Source organism: Hippocampus bargibanti, linkage group LG06 (genome assembly GCF_051943395.1).
Source record: "Hippocampus bargibanti isolate YZ-2025 linkage group LG06, ASM5194339v1, whole genome shotgun sequence".
Taxonomy (NCBI): Eukaryota; Metazoa; Chordata; class Actinopteri; order Syngnathiformes; family Syngnathidae; genus Hippocampus; species Hippocampus bargibanti.
Window position 1 is genome coordinate 17,682,085 of NC_142739.1, and position 22,290 is coordinate 17,704,374.

Consider the following 22,290-nt stretch of genomic DNA (forward strand, 5'->3'; position numbering starts at 1 on the left):
TCAAACAGTTCTGAAGAGGAAAGTATAAATGTTTGCAATTGATTCAAGGAGTCCTCCCATATCAATTCGAGCCGTCAATGACAGCAATGTAGTACCCAGAAAATGCAGAAGATTGCGCCCAAGCTCCGTTGGAAATGGGCTGATTTGTCAGCTGGGAATTGGTGTCAGCGAATATCAAATAGTTGTCTTGGTGCAACACACAACGATTCACCATGGCGTTATTGATGTGTTTTCCTTCTAATTTCACCATCAACACGGATCAACATGAAGTTTTCAGACCAAACAAAGTACCCAAAATGCATTGTGTGTCGCTTTCTCGGTCAGGGGCGGTCCAAACGTGACGTCATATGGGGATCGTCATCAACTCGAAAACAAGACTTCATGAATATTCAGCGCAAGTCTTAAAACGTAAACTATAGCTATATGCTGTGGAATCTTTGTAAAATACGCTCAGTCGAAGTCATTTGAAGTGATTTTATAAATTATGGACATAACTTGTCCGGAGGCGTCGGTTGTCCTTTAATGCTTTAGGTTTAGTATTTCCGGCCCAAACACTCCCTCCAAATGCTCCTGGCCCGGCATCTCTGTCAAATTTTAGAACCCAATACGGCCCGCAAGTCAAAAAGTTTGCCCACCCCTGCCCTAGACTCTTCTTTCATCAGAAAAAAAAGTTTATTTCGAGCTTATTTGGTTGTAGAGTTATCTGCATTGAAAGTGGGGTGGCTGTACAAAAGGTAAATACTGCCCCCTCGTGGGATGGGAAAACAATCTCCGGAGGTCTGAGCGAAGCTTGAAACACACCCCCGCAAGAAAATAAAACTCAGACAAATTCGGGAATGGTGCTCCATGTCATGCTTTTCAATTCCCGAATAAATTCGGGAATGGAAGTGAATGAGTTAAGCACAGTCAAGTCACAGACATGACTGTAACTGCGTGGAAATGGCAGGTGGCAGAAGTAATTACCTGTACTACAGAATTACATTGATAAAAAATCTTCCCCTCCACGTGCAGGAGTCCCGTGAAAGTGCTCAGAGAGCGCTGGCCAACACTTGTCACCACATATCTTTGCCTCCGATTCTGGGCTTGTTAAGCCCTTTTGAGACCATTTTTATGATTCAGTGCTCTACAAATAAACTTGACATGAAAATCCTTTTGGACTTTGTCAGGAATCAGGCTCAGTTGCGATCGTGGCAAATTTAACACAGAATTGATTCCTTTCATCATGATACCCCCGGCAGCTCCATTGTCCAATGATGTAAATGTCAACATCAAGGAAGGTTGACACGTGATTTTTCGTCATCCCCCCAACTTGTCCTAATGATGACTACTTATTTTAGCGCACACACACACACTTGTAGAGTACGATTAATGTCTTATTATGTTGAATCCCTCATTCAGAGTACACTTTGGTCCACCACCCACCTGTCACCACACCTGACCTCTGGCCTCATTCCCGATTGCCTTGGAAACCTCTTCTGTCAAGATGGAGAGATGGGTGGGGAGAAGCAAGAGGGAGATTTATGGGTTTGGTATTCCAAGCCAATCTCATGGCTGCTTATGATCCATGAATAGAGAGAGAGTCCGTGTCTGGATACCCCCACCCTCAAACCCCATACCCCACCCCACATCCCCACGCCGTCTTTTCTCTTTCTTTGCTTGTGTACCCTTGCGCTTCTCTGTTGCTTTTCTCTGTTTACTTTCTCTTTGCTTGTTTTGTCTGTTGGTGTGCCAGACAGATGGCATGCACACGAAGACGTTTCTCTGAAGTTTGGAACACGTCCCTGGCCCTAATACATTAGACTAACAAAGAAAACAAGCGATCATTTGAAGAAGATATTCTTTGAGGGAATAGATCTCTGTGTGATTTACATTCATACATCATGGTACAACCTTTGTGGTCGCATGATGGACATCAGAGTTTCAGCAAGAATAAGCCATCTCTTTTTTTAAATTATTTTCTACGTGCTGAACATATATGAGGGTTTTCGGGGTCTTTAATTTCGGATGCACATCAGACAACCACTAAAATGGAACGAGTGATTTCCAGTGTAATGGGATGTATTGTTGTGATATGTCCCAGGTTCTCAATGAAAATTTTTTCACTTCCTGAAAACCCGATTGCAGTTTCACATCCGCAGTCTACCTCGATCCATTCTCTGAAAAAAAATATATCATTATGTAAGGTCATGTAGGCAAAGTTTTATGTAACACTTTTGCATTGTCAACTGTCAAACCAGTCGAAATGTACAGTAAGTTAACGACTATTTGTAACGAAGAGAATTAAACAATAATATACTGTATTTCCCTCCATCTTTGATGGCGCTAACAAATTCAGTGTTCGCATGCAGAAGGAAGGTGCTATTTTTTGCCCAGCGTTTTCATGTGAGTTATCATTTAACAGTCATTCCATTTCTCTCTTTCTTCCAATACTTAAAATACATAGCTATAATAATAATTATGTAGATGAATTCAACATTTTTAACAAATTCAGGTATTGTAGGCATGCTTGCAACTGCTGAGTGCCTATTTTGGATTTTTTTTCACCTAAAATTAGCTCCAGAACACAGGAACAACGACCATTTTTAGTTATTTTTGCTTTCATACACCACCACGATCGATTGGAAATAAAACGATCAACATGTGATTGTATACTTTCGGCTTTAATTTATTAGGCGTTTCAATTGTGTTTTTTTATATTTAGGAATATCTATTTCATGCAACGTATGAAATACATCCATCTTACAAGACTGCTTTTTTAGATGATTGGCTGTTGATCAGATGAGGTTGATTCCTATGTTAACTGAAGTCTAAAGGAGTAGAAAAAAAGTTAGGAATGGATCTCTTGACTGTATTTTGGTCTTGTTTAACCACAAAAGAGCCAAAGCAAGTGCATTGATGCATGAAAACTAGAAAACAGTTCTTGGCTGTTTAAATTGTGAGGATTTAAGAAAATAAAATAAAAAAGATGTATAGGTATAGAGAACAATACACTCGACAATACCCGATATATTAATGTTAATGGCTATATCCAGCAGTGCTCCTATAGAAACAGCTTCAATTTCCCAATTGTAATTGCCAAACATGTGTGCACACTAATAACCGGGAGATCAAAACCCCTTCAATCACCTTATAGTTGATCTCATTTGCAATTATTGAGGTGGCCTTTGAAGGCAAAATCATATTTAAAAATACATACATCATAATAACTTTATTTTACTGTTTATAAAAAGGAAGCACAATAAATATGTCCTATAATTACTTTATACAGAACTAGCTGAAACAAGTAGTATGTTTCTTTTGCACGGTGTAAGTACACAAAACGAATTTGAGATTAACAGTAACAGAGTAGTGTTAACAGCCTTCCTGGTAAATAGCGAGTTTGGCTTGGCAGGCATTTTTTCCCCCAGCTTGCAAGGGACTAATGTTCAATTATCCAGATGGGCTGGTTTTATGGGAATCATTTGATAAACAGCTTTCATAGGTTTAGCTATGTTGCAACCTAAAAAGGAATGATTGATTGTTTTTCTTCATGTGTGCTATCTGACGTAGTCTGCAAAATATTTTTAGCATTAACAACAATTATTTTAAAGTCATCGTACGTTTTTCTGGTGTCTGCTTTAAACCTCCTATTTCACATTTTGGATAATATAAACATTTTGGACAAATTGATAGTATTAGTCAGTCCACACATGTGGGTATTCATTCTTATTTTTATTTTTTAACAATGAATGGCCACTATAAAGTGTTAAAACCGACCTGCTTTCTTTGACAATGGATTCAGGCTATTGTGGGGGGGTCTCCTGAAAAGTGACGATTTTGCAAGGATGAATATTCCGCCTGAGGCTTGCCATGTACTCCTCCAATAGGGTGTAAACTGTGCAGCAATTAGGTGAATACATTCTGCATTTTACACCTGCATGTGGCTAATGTTTTATGCATAAACCTTTAGCAAATAAGGTCTTTGGTATTATAAAATGCAAATCATTTCATCATTTGGGGGGGTTTATGAGCCTTGATGTCCCTGTTTGAGGTCTTCTCACAATATGGCTGACTTCCACCAGCGCTCCCCATAACATGTATGCACCCAAGAAAACATCAAACATTATTGATATCTAATTTCTGTGCAGTTTAAGGAATTTTAAATGTCTGAGAGTTACAGCTGCACATCTTGAGGTGTTGAAATGTGATGAGAAACGTTCAATATATATGTGGGGGCAGTGTTTGCGTGAGTTTATGTGTGTATGACACTTATTTTAGAATTTTAATTTTTTTTAAAGTGTGCCATAGCTGCATAATGTACCGCATGTGTCAACTACTGTATATAGGGGAATGGTTGAGTTTTGCATTTGTTTGACAGGGCCATTTTTTCCTTAATATATTAGTGTTCAGAATTGATTACTCGGTTAATCCGATCACAGAGGCTGCGATTGATCCGTCAGCAAGCAGCGACACAATAAGCACTTTAAGCAAAGAGACGCTCAATAACTCTTTCACAATTGGCTCTCACACAGCTTAATTGGCTGAAACAAGCCAAATATTTCGGTTTCACTCCCAATGTGAGATCAATGGAGGAAATGAGGACTGAATTTTGAGTACTTTCTTAACAAGCTCAGCTCACAGTTATTTTCTTTAGCGCTTTAAGCTACCGCCTCCCCCGACAACCTTTACCCCTTTCAGGCCTTTAGTGTCCCTTCCTTAATCATGATTGGGTTTGATACAATTCATTTTATGGTCATGTAAAGTGGAGTGCTACGCAGAGCTCTCGGTAGACTTGGAGCCCAGCAGAGATTGCAGTTACTTTCATATTTTTGGAAGACAGTGATTTTTTGAGAGCAACGAGGATTCCGGTGTCACAATTTTACCTGTGCTCAGCTATCTGCGAGGCAAGATCATTTTTTTACGGTTTTATTCATTTTAATGCAATATCATTCTGTCTTATCTCAAATCAATCATCTCAAACTTGATTTTAAAATCTGACAGTCTTTTTAAATTGGATGGCAAATTGTTGCTATTGTTGTTGCTTCCATCTTTTTTCATCTACAACAGATAGCGAAGCTAAAGACTCACTATTTTCAACGGCATTTAGAAAAAGTAATCCATGCCTTTGTTACATCTCCGCTGGATTACTGAAATGAAAGTCATGTTGTTGTCAAAGCATCCTCCCTCAGGCCTCTCCACTTTGTCCAAACTGCTTCTGCTTAACTGCTAATTAAGAGGGAGCACAGAACTCCAATTGTGGCTTCCCCTCACCGTCTCCCTGGATATTTTAAGTGTTTATTTGAATGCACTTTTATTTTTGTTTCACATTTTTAAAGGGTCTTGCCCTCCTGTTATGCGGCGAGTCAGCAAGCAGGTGGAAAGATGATAAAAGTTCACTCAGCCAGATCCAGGAAGGGCATTGTGAGTTTTTCTTTATTTGAAGTCTCAATGGATATCAGTTTTCAACAGACCACAGGTTATACTGCTCTCCAGGCTGTCCTTTCTCCCTCTACTTCCTCCTCGAAGTGACTGGCTCAGTCTAGTTTTAAAGGTGCTTCACCTGAGCTTCTGGCCAATCAGGTCCCAGCGGCAATTGGTCATTCCCAGGTGGTTGCAATCACCTTCTCAGAGTGGTCGCCCAACTCTACTGTTTTGGATGGGGAGAAATGCACTCCTTTCTCGCATCCAAAATACACAAAATTATTTAACATTTCTTTTGGCATCATGACACCTCCCTTACCTCTCTGACACCCTCCACTCCTATGCACCTGCCTCAGGTCAGGGGACCTGTTTGGAAGTACCGGGTACTAAGTGCAGCCACATTGGGGACCAAGATTTGTCTGTTACCAGTCCCTCTCTTTGGAGTGACCTTCGCTAATCATTGGGCATGCAAGTCCCCTCTTTGTCCATTTTAACATCTCACATTCTATTTTTATTCTTTGGTCTGTGATGCATGCGCACAGCATTGTTTTTGTGTTTTATAGTGTTTTCTATGTTTGTGTTCTTCATTTATGTCTGTGTAATCTCTCAGTCGTACAGGAGTGGTCCATCGATTAAAATGTTTCTTCAGCCGTCATCTGTACTTCTTTGAATGTGTCGGACATTTCGCTTCTTATCCAAGAAACTTCGTCAGCAAACTAAAGTTGTACTGGTAGTTTAGGCCCTATATATATCCCTACTGTCCAGACATGGCGGTGCCGGACTCTGCTATGATAGCTCCCTGCTCTCAGTTTGGGGGGAGCAGAGGACTACTCCCTGCAGCTCCACTTATTGTTCCTATTGTTCTGACTATCGACTGGCCTGATTGCCCCACTTCCTCCGGTATCACCTCATCAGTATCACTAATCCTATTTTGCCTAAGCAGGCTGTTGTACGAACGATACAAATTGAACCTCACCCCACCATATCGGTTTAATGAAGGATGTAGCTGTTTTATGAAAATCACTTATTTCACTCCCCTTTCAAACCATCTATGTTCTTTCGCAAATATTTTAACCTCATTGTCGTCAAACGAGTGGTTGCTAGGTTTTAGGTGCATATGTACTGCCGATTGATTCTTCATTTATGGTTTAACTTTGATTCTGTTTGTCTGATTTTTACCTAGATTACAACACTTGGTCTGGAGCATTGGCTGTTTTTAAAAGCCCTCCATGAATGAAGTGGAGTTGTTGAGTATGGAGGTGAGGAGTTCTTCGACTTCATCCCACATTTCACGAACATGCTTCGTAGGTTAATTGCAGATTGGTGTGAACATGAATGTGAATAGTTTCTTGTCATTATGTGCCTTCCGATTGGCTGGCAAAGAGTGTAGCCTGCCTCTCACCTCTGATATCAGCTGGAATAGACTCCAACGGATAATCCTTTATAAAAATTAAAGTTAAAAACACAATAATAATAATAATAATAATTAATATACATTACGCTGTTATTATGATTACGAAATATTTTTGTGGATATTATTTTTCTATATTTTGTACCTCTTGCACTGTTTTTCTCTTTTCTTCAAGCCTCCGGGCCATATCTGGGAGCCAGCTGGTTGTTCCTGGCAGGTGAGGTCTGTAAATCAGAGATGATTCACTTTTTGCCAGCTATGAAATAAAGATGTTTCAGAGGTAGAGGTCAAAACATTTAGAACATTTTCCGTCCTCTGAAACATTGAAGTAAAAAACATGTTGTCTGCCAGCTTGAAATATAATTTACTAACACAATTTGGTGCAGTTTAGTCCGATTCATCTTTTTTGTTTTTGTGTTTCAGCGACTCCCTGCATATTACAGTGGTACGTTGTCATTCAATTAGATACTATACAGTGTGTCACTCTTCTATCAACTTTTTATCCATTTTAAAAGATCTTGGAAATATATTTTTCATAGCCGTTGTAATGCTTCATTTGCTCTGATGTAATATAATACAGTATGGCACGTGTGGCTGCCGCTGCTCACCCGTAGAAAAAATACAAGTGTCCTTGAGAGTTTTGAAAGGCGCTCATAAATGAAATGTATTATTATTATTATATGATGTAAAAAAAGAGTTGCTTTCATTTTTCTGTTTTACTTTGCTATCAGGAGCCAAGTGGCAATTTTCTTATTTTCATTAAAAACAAGTGAAATAAGAACAAAATACAAACATGCAAAATAACATGTACACTTTTACACAAGTGCAAGTAAACAGCCATGTGATGTTTGAAAGACTTCATTGTTTTTGTACACCTGCCTCATCTCCATCATGATTCCAGCAAGGCATTGGAATCAGGTGTAGGATTTTTGCTTAATCCACTTTCTGCTTGTTCCTGCATTAGTCTACTTGTCACAGTGTCATGTGGCCTGCCCCTGCCAGGCTGTCCAGGAGGATTGTGTTCACCCTGTGTGTCTGTGTGTGTGGCAATGTATATAACACATGTTGTTCATTCCTCCATGTAGGAATGAACAACTGAACAAGGGAGAGCTGACAATACAGGTCAAGGAGTGAGGATGCAAAGGCCAAAGGCCAGTGAGTATCAGTTACGTTTCGTTGGAGTTTATGGGCCCTGTGGATGAACACAATTGATTACCCAGTATTTGGGGGGGTTTAATAATGTTGCAACACTGTTTTTCAAACTCTCATAAACTAACACACTTATGGTCTTTTCTTGTTGGAGAGTGTATGCAGTATAAATTGATCTACAGGCTAGATTTCTTATAAAAATACAAACCATTTTCCTCTAACAATATGAAGCAAAGTGTTAGAGTTGATCACATTTACACATTCCACAGTTAATATTGAACTTGACGATGTTTACTGATGTATAATGTAAATATAATAGCCACAAAAAAAGCACAATGGGGTGCAGAGCTTTCAGCTGTTCTGCCCCAAACTCTGGAACTTACTTCCACCCAACATTCATAATATTGATCCTCTTCCCACATTCAAATCCAATTACAAAGTCTACTTTTTCAAACCTGCATCATCAACTTAAATCCATCTCTTCATGTATTTATTTTTTTCTTTTTTTATGTTTAGTTCTTGATTATAAAGTGTCCTTGGGTGTTGTGAAAGGCACTTGTACATAAAATGTATGATTGATACTATTCATAAAAAAATAATATATAGGAATTATCTGTTTACATCCATCCGTGCATCCATGTTCTCTATAATTTGTCATTGGGGGAGCAGACTTTCTGGTATCCATCCCAGCTGATTTTAGGCAAGTGATGCAGTACACCCTAGAGTGCTGGCCAGTCAAATCACAGGGGGCATACAGACAAAAGACTATTCAAAGTGAACATTCATATCAAAGGAAATAATGAATTTTCCATGAATCAAAAATACACTTTATGTAATGTGGGAAGATGACCTGGAGCCAACGCAATCATCACATGGGAAGGCATTAACCGGGTCACCTGGGTCTCACTAACCGCTCATGCTGCCCCAATCAATCCAACATTCTGCAAATAAAAGATGCATTGTCTTTTGAACACAGTTGTTTCATCAACCCAAAATAATGTGTTCAAGTCAAAAACACCTGAAAAGGAAAAAAAGGAAATCTATGCATATACGACCAGCTGTTGGGCATCTATGCAAGAATGTGGATGCTGGTGTCTGGATAGGAGAATACTGTCATGTCTCAGATGGTAGCTTTGGTACTAAGAGATCAGGATGATATTTCCTTTTGAAAGATCCTTTGAAGAGCAACAAAGAGCTGAGCGGTCATGGAGCTTATCCTATTAAACCACGTCTGGCCGCGCCCACCCAAGATGGGTGCAGACTATATGGAGCTGTCATATCAGAGATAATATCAAAGTCATTCTGGCCTGCTCATTGTGAAGTAGACATCATAGTGTTACTGTTTTCACCGAGAACGATGTTGCAAGGGGCTGGTGCCTGCGGTAAAATATTTTTACTTTGGTCCCCACAACTTGAATGCCTAAAAGTGCAAAATATTATTTTTCTAGACTTCCTGACAGCCATACCTATTACCTTTAAAAATTGTCATGACATTGAATGATTTATTTTCTTTTGTGAAATCTTCTAGAATGTCTGGCCTTTCCAATTACAACTGCGCTGGTAATTTGTCACCCAGAAAAACAAATGTTGGGGTGATCGCAAAGCCTCCCAAACTGTCAGCATGCATACTGTAAATATATACACACACACACACACAAATGCACATACACACGTATCAGTCATACTCGACTGGAAAAACATTTTGTGATTAATTCATTCATTTTCAGAAGTGCTTTAGACTCACTAAGTTCAAGGGGGTTCTGGAGCCTATCCCAGCCGTCCGTCTTTGAACAGTAGGCAGGGCACACAGAGACAAACAACCATTCACACTCACACCTAGGGACAATTTAGAGTGTTCAATGAGCAAGAGGAGAAAACAACCCACATTGTAATGATTTGCAAGGTGGTGATGGTGGTGGTGGTGGTGGACCCCAAAAAGGCAAACAGGAAGAAGGAACAGGGTTTGTTTGACCAATTGTATTACATAAAGTCAGTAGAACAAAATCTCAAACCACTAATTCATCAAAACAGAAAAGTCCAAAGTAGCAAAATAAAACCATGAGTAATACATGACAAGGTGAAACAAACCTGACAGGGTGAAACACAACTATGACCCGACACTGAACAGTCGTGCCGAGAATCCGTTTAACTGCCACTGACTAAAACAACCAACACTTGTGCAGATGCAGGTCGGGACTGACGGTGGTCAGCAAACAGAAACGTGATGCGGGGAGAGCATTCAAACTCCTCACAGGAAGGCCGGAGCTGGAATCGAACCCGGTCGCTCTGCATTGTGAAGTTGGCGTGCTAACTACTCAACTGCCGGACGCTATCATTTATTTATGTAGTTATTTATGTAGTTATGTATTTATTTGACTGGGTTCTTGAACTTTTTTTCTCACACTCACACAAAAAAATCAGTCATATTTATTTCCATATTAATATTAATTACATGCAGCACATTGTCCCAAGCCCGGATAAATGCAGAGGGTTGTGTCAGGAAGGGCATCCGGCGTAAAAGCTTGGCCAAAACAAACATGCAGATCAAACCTCTAAAGATGGAGGACACTGATTTGCTGTGGTGACCCCTTCAAGGGAAAAGCCGAAAGGAAAAGAAGAAGAAGACATTAGCAAGCTTTTGACTTTGGTAATATTGTGGCAGACTTGACATAGGGGCACTATGTCATGGTCTTTCTCACCATGTTAACCCCTCCCCATATTGACCTACTTAACACCTCAAGGACATATGGCGCAAAGCCATTTATTTACAGTGCAGAAGTACGATCAATCTACAAATGACAGAAGTAAAATGAAACAGCTGAGCACTTTATTTCTGTTGACATTCAGTGTATATAGGACAGAAGTTGTGCGACAATGAAAAATCTAGGTCAAGAATAACACTTGGTTAATTTCAATCACATCTGATGACGGAACATAATCAAAACAAAATCTTGATGCTCATCATGAATCATGACACGCCACAAGTGACTCAAAATAAGATGGTCAGGAAAAAAGGCATGAATACAAGCAGTAGAGAAGGCTGGATCAAATTAGACTAATTTGTACTTCATTCGCCCCTTGCTACCCAAAAAATCATGTGTTCAAATCCGAGAGCCGTTGTGGCCTCAAACACTACTGCAACACCATTTCAGGAACTGCAGACTTGGTAGCACGGGTTGTTAGTGTACAAGGCAAAAATCATGCAGCCAACATCTCACCAGTATAACACATTTATCAACTCTTCTCGTGCCAGAATGGGAAAAACCGTCGAAAACCCAGGAAGCAGGAAAGCCTCGAACGGAGAAGATTTTTATGGATGTCCACCAATTGGATTCATGCTCTCCCATGTGAAAACACTTCAGTGATGACCACAGCCATTCAAGTCTGTGAGATGTTTTCTCTTCTTTTTTTACAAAGGGGGCTTCCACCAGCAAGGAGGGGAGGCTGTTCTGTTTCAGGATTCACTGCAGTGAGCAGTGGATGCTCGTGAAAAGAACACCAAGGACCAAGCTGTGCATGAAATTGTGAACAAGGGGATACATGGGTTCTTAAAAAAATGTTAGATCTCACTCTGTTGCGTCTCTTGAGGCTAGGAGGCAGGACTCAAGAGACGAGGGAAAGCGGGGGTTCGAATCCAAAGTACACGGCGAGACAGATACTTGTAATCAAGAAAAGTCTTTACTGGGAGTATGTGCACAAACAAAACAAGTGGCGATGAGTGAGGGAAAAAGATTGCAGACCTGACGGAAGGGAGGTATCGAGGTAAGCTTTCTGAATACTCGGACGGAGACTGAATAGCGCGATCGGTAGATATAGTCAGAAGGCACAATCACGGGAATGACAAACAGCTGTGGGAACCCAGGTGCATGATGATGGGAGGGGCCGTCTCCAGGGAGCAGCGGAAGAGATGACAGGAGGGGCAGGGCGCGCCCAGGACGGTGACGAGATGTGACAGTGCCCCCCCCTCAACGGACGCCTCTTGGCGGCCTACCAGGTTTGGAAGGGTGAGCCGCATGGAACGCCCGGATGAGAGACGGGTCGAGGATCCAGGCACGTGGGACCCACTGTCATTCCTCCGGTCCATAGCCCTCCCAGTCGACCAGGTACTGCACTCCTCTGCCCATGCGCCTGGAGTCCAGTATCTCCCGCACGGTGTAGACCGGTCCGTCGACCAACATCCGGGGGGAGTTGGGGGGGGGGGGGGGGGGGCGTGGGGCTAAGGAGCTGGTTTCCACTGGCTTGAGGAGGGAAACGTGAAAGACGGGGTGGATCCTCATGGTGGGTGGCAGCCGTAGCCTCACCGAGACCGGGCTGAGGATGGCCTCGATGGGGAAGGGACCCGTAAAGTGTGGGCCCAGCTTGGCTGAAGACCCTGCCAGCCGAAGGTCCCTCGTGGACAGCCACACCTCCTGCCAGACCTGGTAGTTGGGTGCCTGTCTCCGATGAAGGTCCGCCAACCGCTGGTTCCGGGATGCGGTGCGTGTCAGGGCGTCCCTGGTCTCCTTCCAGACTCGGTGGGCCCGTCTGAGGTGATGTTCAATAGACGGGACCTCCACCTGGCCCTCCTGTGTGGGGAACAAGGGCGGCTGATAGCCACAGGCGGACATAAATGGGGACCGACCTGTGGCTGCGGAGACCAGGGAGTTGTGGGCGTACTCCACGCAGGGTAGGTGCAGGGCCCACGACGCCGGGTTGTGGAGGCACACGCACCGGAGGGCCGCCTCCAGGTCCTGGTTCTTCCTCTCTGTCTGTCCGTTGGTCTGGAGATGGTATCCAGATGACAGGCTCGCCGACGCCCCTAGGGACTGACAGAAACGCTTCCATACCTTGGACACGAACTGCGGTCCCCGGTCCGACACGATGTCCGTCGGAATCCCGTGGAGACGGACGACGTGGTTAACCAGGAGTTGAGCCGTCTCGATGGCGGACGGCAACCTCGTTAACGGGACGAAGTGGGCCGACTTGGAGAATCGGTCCACAACGGTGAGGACGACCGTCTTGCCACGGGAGGGTGGGAGGCCTGTCACGAAGTCGACGGAGATGTGGGACCAGGGTCTGGGCGGCACCGGTAGCGGCTGGAGGAGTCCTGCCGGGAGCTGGTGGGAAGCTTTCCCACAAGCACAGGTCGGGCAGGCTTTCACAAAGCTGGTGATGTCCCTCCGGAACCCCGGCCACCAGAACCGTTGGGCGATGAGTTGGATCGTCCTGTTGACCCCCGGGTGACAAGCTATCTTGGAGGTGTGCCCCCAGACGAGCACCTCTTCAAGGGAAAAGCCGAAAGGAAAAGAAGAAGAACACATTAGCAAGCTTTTGACTTTGGTAATATTGTGGCAGACTTGACATAGGGGGACTATGTCATGGTCTTTCTCACCATATTAACCCATCCCCATATTGACCTCCTTAACACCTCAAGGACATATGGCGCAAAGCCATTTATTTACAGTGCCGAAGTACGATCAATCTACAAATGACAGAAGTAAAATGAAACAGCTGAGCACTTTATTTCTGTTGACATTCAGTGTATATAGGACAGAAGTTGTGCGACAATGAAAAATCTAGGTCAAGAATAACACTTGGTTAATTTCAATCACATCCGATGACGGAACATAATCAAAATAAAATCTTGATGCTCATCATGAATCATGACACGCCACAAGTGACTCAAAATAAGATGGTCAGAAAAAAAGGCATGAATACAAGCAGTAGAGAAGGCTGGATCAAATTAGACTAATTCGTACTTCATTCGCCCCTTGCTACCCAAAAAATCATGTGTTCAAATCCGAGAGCCGTTGTGGCCTCAAACACTACTGCAACACCATTTCAGGAACTGCAGACTTGGTAGCACGGGTTGTTGGTGTACAAGGCAAAAATCATGCAGCCAACATCTCACCAGTATAACACATTTATCAACTCTTCTCGTGCCAGAATGGGAAAAACCGTCGAAAACCCAGGAAGCAGGAAAGCCTCGAACGGAGAAGATTTTTATGCATGTCCACCAATTGGATTCATGCTCTCCCATGTGAAAACACTTCAGTGATGACCACAGCCATTCAAGTCTGTGAGATGTAACCTCCTTGCGAAGAGGGGGGGGGGGGACGAACAGGCGATCCTTAGGACAGCCCCTGGGCATGGGGGTCGTCCCCAGGGCTTGCTGAACTTTTCTCTCAACCTCCCCCCTCAGGGCACCCAGGATGCGTTGGGCCGGCAGGATGTTGGCGGTGGTCTCCTCCCTTTCTGCCGGCTCATGGATGCGGGATAGGGCATCGGGCTTGGTTCTGTGACCCTGGGCAGTAGGTGAGAGAAAATTTAAACCGGGTGAGGAAGAGTGACCATCGGGCCTGTCTAGAGTTAAGTCTCTTGGCCGACCGGATGGCCGCCAGGTTCTTATGGTCCGTGTAGACGGTGAAGGGGTGTTTAGCTCCCTCAAGCCAGTGTCTCCATTCCTGCAGGGCCAGGACGACCGCCAGAAGTTCTCGGTTTCCGACATCATAGTTGGCCTCTGCGGGGCTGAGCCGGCGGGAGAAGAAGGCGCATGGGCGTAGCTTCTGGTCCGTGGGAGAGCCCTGGGACAGGACGGCCCCTACCCCGGACTCGGATGCATCAACCTCGACCGTGAACGGGAGATCCGGGTCGGGATGACGCAGAACAGGGGGATTAGTGAAGGCAAGACGGAGGCGGTTGAATGCCCCCTCAGCGTCGGGCGTCCACCTGAAGGGGATCTTGGAGGACGTGAGGTTAGTGAGGGGGAGTGCCTTCTGACTATACCCGCGAATGAAGCGGCGGTAGAAGTTGGCAAACCCCAAAAACCGCTGAAGCTGTTTGCGCGTCTTCGGGATCGGCCATTCCACCACCGCTTTAGTCTTAGTAGGGTCGTCGGCCCTGAGCTGCCCCTGCTCCACGACAAACCCTAGGAAGGACAGAGAGCGGACATGGAACTCGCACTTCTCTGCCTTCACGTAGAGCCGGTTTTGCAGGAGCCGCGCCAGGACCCGTCTGACGTGTTGACGGTGCTCCTCTGCAGAACGAGAGAAAATAAGAATGTCATCCAGATAAACGAAAACAAAAACATTGAGGAAGTCCTTGAGCACATCATTGATCAGATTTTGGAATACGGCGGGAGCGTTCGTGAGTCCGAACGGCATCACCAGATATTCAAAATGTCCTAACGGTGTTTTAAATGCAGTCTTCCATTCATCCCCCTTCCGGATGCGGACCAAGTGGTACGCACTGCGGAGGTTTAATTTGGAAAAAATGGTAGCGGACTGAAGGGGCGTGAAGGCTGAGTCCATGAGGGGGAGGGGGTATCTGTTACGGATGGTGATGTCGTTCAGACTCCGGAAGTCGACACACGGACGCAGGGTTCCGTCCTTCTTGTCAATAAAGAAGAACCCTGCGCCCAGCGGAGACCGTGACGGCCGGATGAGTCACGCCGCAAGGGAGGAGTCTATGTAAGTGCTCAGGGCTTCCCGTTCAGGTTGTGATATGTGAAAAAGTCTGGAGTCCGGTAGTGGAGCCCCTGGCTGCAAGTCGATGGCACAGTCATACGGTCGGTGGGGTGGCAGGGATTGGGCGCTGTCCTTGCTGAACACCTCCCGCAGGTCATGGTAACATTGCGGCACGCCCTTGAGGCAGATGGCCTCGGGCGGGCCAACGCGGGAGGGATCTTGCCCTGCCGTAGCCGACCGTAGGCAGTTGGCGTAGCAGTAGGGGCTCCAGCCCTGAATGGTGGGACCCTCCCAGGAGATGGATGGGTCGTGGGTATTGAGCCAAGGACGACCCAATACCAACGGCGCATTCCGGGAGGGCATGACTAAAAATTGGCGGTGCTCAACGTGGTTCCCCGCTACTCGAAGTTTGAGCGGGGCCATGATGTGCGTGACTCGTGCTAATAGTCCTCCGTCCAGGTCTACGATCTCCTTGGGGGGCAGGAGGTCGATAAGCTGGCAGCCCAATGAGTCTGCCAACTCGGGATCGATAATGCACCCGTCGGCCCCCGAGTCCACTAATGCCCGCACGGTTTGGGAGCTGGAAGGCCCAGTCAATTCACTTTCCAGCTCCAATCGCGTTACGGGGGTAGGGGGTCTTGCCTCCCGCGGTCGCCTATGTCGCTTCTTCGACTGGGACTTACATGTGCCGGGGGCCTTGGGTGTGGCGAGCCCCGGGTTCGATGCGGTCGCTCCACCCACCAATCAGCATGGGTTCGGGGGAACCCTCCCGACGTCGCACGCGCTCGCTGCCGGGGTTGGTTGTCCTCGACCGGGTTCGTGGCTCATCGGTCCGCCGACCGCTCAGCTCCCTCCGTCGCTCCCGAAGGCGGTGATCAAGGCCGATGACAATGTCGACCAAGTCGTCGAAGGTGGTGCCAGAGTCGCGTGCTGCCAGTTCGTCTTTGAGATCGGAGTTAAGACCGCGACGAAACACCCCCCTCAACGCTCGGTCGGTGTCGCCGCTGCCAGCGGCCTGAATCCGGGAAGCGACGGAGTAGTCCGCAGCCGAGCGGGACCCCTGGACGCAGTCGAGGAGTCTTCCTTCTTCCTCGACTTCCGTGACCGGATGGTGGAATACCCGGCGAATCTCTGCCACGAAGTCCGGGTAGGAGGTGCACAGCTCCGGTCGAGACTCCCGGATGGCCAGCACCCACGTCTCGGCGTCTCCCCTGAGCAGGCTGGTGATGAAAGCTACCTTAGCCTCATCGCTGACGTAGGCTTGCGGCTGTTGTTCGAACACGAGCGCGCATTGCATTAGAAATTGCGCGCAACGCCCGGTTTCGCCTGCGTAGCGAGAGGGGTTGGGTAGCGGAAGCGGGTGCCCACCCGCGGACGGGGAGGACCGAATTGTGTTAGAATCACTGATTAACCTATTTATTTTGTCTTCATAATCCAATGTGTTGAGAAGCACTGTGCATCTGCCCTTGTCTGCTGGCAAAATAGCAATATTTTTGTCTTTTTGTAGAGTAGTTAACGCCTTTCTCTCTTCTAATGTTATGTTGGACGGAGGAAGTTTGGCACTACTGAGAAGAGCTGATATTTTAATGCGTAGATCATCTGCCTCTGCATACGAAAGTTTGTTATTTTTAATAGCCGATTCAGTAGCTGTGATGTAATCTATTGTAGGTGTAGTTTTAGGAGTCACTGAGAAATTTAAACCTTTGGTAAGTACCGCCTTTTCTGTCTCTGAGAGATCTCTGTCTGACAAATTTTTGATCCAATTCTCCCTTGCAAACTGTTCATTCCTAATTTTTCGCGTGTTTACCAGTAGCTGAGATTGTTTCAGTAAAAGTAATTTTTGAAATTTACCCTTTTGTCTCTCTTTGGTTTTGCTGTGGTGCCTCATATAACCGGATTTAGTAAATTCACACACTTCCTGATAGATTTTGTGGGTAAGTTTAGTTTGTAATCGCTGATAATAAGTTTCTATTTCTGACTGTTTGATTTTTATCTCTATGTTAAGTCTCCGAAGTCGGAAATTTAGAATTTTTCTTCCTTTCTCTAACTTTTGGAGACAGTCAATCATTTCTTTCTTGTATTTATTGGAAGGGTCCCTTTTTAGTTGCTCTCCAAAAGTTAGAGAAAAATTACAAAGAGTCCTTTGGCAACATAAAATTCCTACTTATTTCAAACCGATAAACACGTTAAGGCAAAAATTAGTGCATCCAAAAGATCGGCTACCAAATGAAAAACAAAGTAATGTAGTTTATTCCATACATTGTAAGAATGAAAATTGTAAAGAGCAGTACATTGGGGAGACTCAACAAATTCTCAAAAAAAGACTTTATCAACATCGCAGGGATAATATATTAAGTGGACCTCAATCGGCAGTACATTTGCACCTAAAAGCTAGCAACCACTCATTTGATGACAATGAGGTTAAAATCTTAGCGAAAGAACATAGATGGTTTGAAAGGGGGGTAAAAGAAGCGATTCTTATAAAACAACAAAATCCTTCATTAAACCGGTCTGGTGGGGTGAGGTTCAATTTGGATCGTTCATACAATAGCCTGCTTAGGCAAAACAGGTTAGGCAACTTTCGTAATGCTGATGAGGGTCGTTATGCTGATGAGGTGATACCGGGGGGAGTGGGGGTAATAGGCCAGTCGCTAGTCAGGAATGTAGGAACAATCAGTGGGGCCACAGGGAGGGGTCCCCTGCCCCCCCCCCCCCCCCCCCCCCAACCCGAGAGTAGGGACCTATCATAGCTGTGTCCGGCGCCACCATGTCTGGACATTAGGGATATATAAATGGGGCCGATACGACCAGTCAGACTTTAGTTCGCTGACGAAGCCTCTTGAATAGGAGGCGAAACGTCCGAAACCTTCACTTTTGTACAGATGGCGGCTGAAGAAACCTTCTCATCGATGCATATGTGTAGTCTAAATACATATGCAGTGATAATTGAAAAAAACGTATGTGTACAGCAGACTGTACAACGACGTCAGTTGTGGAATATCGTGACGGTTAAAAAAATTGAACATCCTTATGTGCAAATTAGCAGTGTGGTGGCCGGTGGGGAAAAAAGGTATTTCAGAACCTGCAAGTTCTGCACCGATTTGTATGGAACTTCCTTCAGGAGGAGAGTCAAAAGTATAAACTATAACAGGGGGGTGGCACTCATGATATTCCCATTGTGGCACGTTTTGAATTTCTGCGCCATCTTCATTATGGACCCTGCACAGTGTGTAGCACGATGGCGACAAATTAAGTTGCCTTATTTTCCAAACAGTCAAGAGCGCATGTTCACGACAGAGAACAGGTGGACAAATTACTTTCTTTTCCTCTCTTTGGGGCACATTTAGGAAATCCTTGATTATCTGTTATGCACCTCTAAAATATTATCCTGATGGATGATCCTGTTGTGTGGGGTGTGTGTAGTCTAAGAGTGATACTCCCTCCCCTTTATTATTGGAAAATGACTGTTATCCAACTATCATAAACAATCATAATACTGTTTAATATTTAAGCAACATACATCACATACCATTAACAGAACCAGTCTGTTTTCAATACACACAAATACCGTGTATAATAATGACGAGCCTTTATATTTTTCTGTTTTGGGCCGTCTCCATTTTTTTGGTGGTGACCTGGATCAATTTTAGCCTTTCTGTTCGTTTGTGTTGTGGTCTCACTTTTGTAATTGTATTCTGTGCTACATTAGGACTTGGAGAGACCTCACAGACACTAGAACAGCAAGGAATCCGTTACTTGGATTCATGTATGATTCTTAATCTAATCCTTAATTGATAGTGATTTTGGTTCTCATTGATTGCTTTTTTTATTAAATCAAACATTTCCTGATGTAATCACGACAAGTTTTACACTGGAACTGAGGGACTTTAGTAACATCTTTTACATCTTGTGTTTCTACAGGGAAACAGCACGGTGTATCAGTGTTTGGGCCATCTGTTTTACAGTCAAGAGAGGTCCCAAGCTCGAGTTTGCACATTCTCCCAGAGCTTTCTCTTGTTTACTCTTCCTCGCAAGTGGCCTGGAGAAGACAAATGGTATGAAAATGGATGCATGGTGTAGATGGATAAATAGATAGTTCTGAAATTAACAATAACAAAATTAAAATTATTTACCATTTGAGACTAATAGGTGTGTCATATTTGGCTCAGCCAGTATCAAAACAACACAAAAGCGTGAACAGCGTGTAAATATGTGATGTATACCACGTTGCATGCTGTTTTGACTTCTGTGTGAACACTGACAATTTATTCAGGATAATAAAATGTATGGAGTGCACCAATCTTACTGGAGGAAAGCATTACCAGTAGACACAATAGAAACCAACTAAAGTGCTGAAGGCAATCTATATGCCTAAAATGATCTTTTCCACAGCTGGCATATCAAGCTAACTATGCTGACGGTGGTGACATTTTCTGACATTTGAACATATGGACAAACATCTCAAGATGGGCTCAGAATACTGAGCATGGAATGAGAACGGAGATAATCCGAAAAACTAACACTGAAGTCTGTTGTCTTCTTATTAGGGATCAATACAAAAAGACACTTTCCTCTTTCCCAGCCGAGCCTTGTTTATACAAATACAAAAAGAGCTATGATATTTAGATTTTATTTTATTTAATGACTGTTATCTTTTTGCATAGTACTGTACATAATAATAATAATGATAATAATAATAATAATAATAATAATAATAATAATAATAATAATAATAATCCTTTTACCATCTGAAAAATATGAACAGGATGATAAATAATGACGATAATAATTTTGTATGTGTGATTAGATGTAATGTTGGAGTAGTATTGCGTTGACCAGAGTGATGTGGTGGATGAAGAAGAAAGCCTTTAATAGTCCCACAATGGGGAAATTTGCATGGGGGACTCTGCGGTTCTGGAGACTGTGTAATTTACGGTGGACACCAAATAGAAGAGAGTTGCAGTTGTCAAGACGGCTGGTAGTTTCCAATCATGTATTCCATTTGGAAGCCGCATGCATGTTCTTTGTTCTTAGAGGTCAGAAAAGCCCCTGTGTGTTATTTGTCAATGAAATTGATGCCAGAGTGAGTGGAATTCCTTACAAAACAAATGACATCTGATGCTAACCTCATGGAACCCCAATTAGACATGGGCCAAAATTGGTATAGCTGCAAAGAGACGTTGTAGGAAGGGGGGGGGCTGTTGAGAGCAGCGGACCAAGAGAATGATCTCAAGACACATTCAGGAACGACACAAACTATTTTCTTTTAAATCCAACCGCAACACTAAAAATGATGCACGTTTTAATTACACTGAGTTGTTCTACTTGTATTCCGTGTAGTCCTATTAATAAGTTAATCTTGGTATTGTCTATATTGAGCGCGTTTTCTTTAAAAAGTTAATTACAATTAGTTAATTATTTTCTGTCCTCGGTGTGGTGATTTTATTTTATTTTATTTTCTACACATTGATCCCCAACCTCAATGCCATGGTATAGAGATCACGGGGAATTAAAAATGTCATTTTTCATTTGTCCAAATATTATTTATTATTATTAACTGTGATATGTGCGATTATTGTCAGAGGCCAAACTATTAAAATAATAAACAATAAACCACTGTATTCACTTTTTGGCATTAATTCCCAAAAAATAAAAATCTTGTTGAATGTCTTTGCTGAAATTCTGACCGCTTACCTGTTAGATTGGATACATTTATTCAAAACGTTGCAGCAAACGCAAATGATTTCCATTTGCTGTAGGAGATTGAACACCGCTCATTTTAGTAGGATCAGACGCATTCTCCTTTTCTGTTAAGATTCTAGCAAAATGCGTATTTTTGCACCATTGAGGTTATGTTGACATCAAATGAGTGTTAGTCATATGTTTTATATTTTGAGTGGATACAAATGCAAATTAAATGTACATCAGCACGGGCCCAGCTATTGACTTTGAACCGTATCCGTTATATCTTGCTGGACTATTGGTTACACGCTTGTAATAGTGATCAGTTGTGTCAGCCTCAAGAGTGAGGCAGCGAAAAGCTTGCTTGGAACGGAGAAGGGAGGACAGTACCTGAGTGCAAAGCTTTTAATGTGGAAGTAAAATGGGAAGCACCCAGGGGGAAGTGGAGCAGCAGATCAGCTTGGGATGAAGAAAGCAAACAGCAAACGTCCATCAGGCTGATGAGGAGGCTTCATCTCTTGCCTCCGCGTAGGCACACACCATCAGGCTTAATGGAGAATTCTGCTGCATTGATTTTCATCAGCTTTTTAGTTGCCAGTGCTGCTTCGCGCAATCCATGCAAATTTAAGTGACACTTTCAGTCTGAAAAAAGAAAATCATCAAATTCAGTTGCAAGCAGACCTTCACTGCTTTGAATGTGACTGGTATTTTGAGCGATGCATGTGATCATTATAAAATATGGATACAACAAATATTTAATTGTGTTTTATGATAGCAGGTTGACTGATATACACTGATTACTATATCTAAGTGTTAACCGTTTCATAGAGTACATTTTACTCAAAAAAGACAATATTCGGTGCTACCGTAAACATAGTAACATTTTACACCCCCAAATAAATGTGCAATATTTACTTAGAAACAAAAGCTTTTTTAGTAGCAGAATTCTATTGATATTTTCAACGAATAGTGTTTTAGTACATTTTGCTTGAAAATTGTTTATTTATTATAAAAAGTGACTTGACATGATGAATGGAACAACATCCTTCAGGTTGCGGGATGGCCACTTGAGCAAAACCACTGGGACGGTGAATATTTATATTTCTCAAATTTTACTGTATTTAGACTGAGATCAAATATAGTCTTTTTAGAATAAAATCTACTCAATTAAATTTACTGTATAAATGGATTGATTGCAATGTG

At 43.5% G+C, this 22,290-nt stretch overlaps 1 long non-coding RNA gene across 3 annotated transcripts; it reads left to right on the plus strand.

The window, feature by feature from the left end:
* Positions 1-5,343: 5,343 nt before the first annotated feature.
* On the plus strand, positions 5,344-19,747 carry LOC148896637 (uncharacterized). Of its 3 annotated transcripts, none has more exons than XR_016115407.1 (6): positions 5,344-5,400; positions 6,584-6,659; positions 6,987-7,033; positions 7,235-7,256; positions 7,897-7,966; positions 19,327-19,747. It is a non-coding gene; the product is annotated as an uncharacterized LOC148896637 (long non-coding RNA). The 3 variants fall into 3 exon arrangements; XR_016115409.1 differs by having other exon boundaries at positions 6,987-7,028; XR_016115408.1 differs by having other exon boundaries at positions 6,987-7,028; positions 7,235-7,966.
* Positions 19,748-22,290: the final 2,543 nt, after the last annotated feature.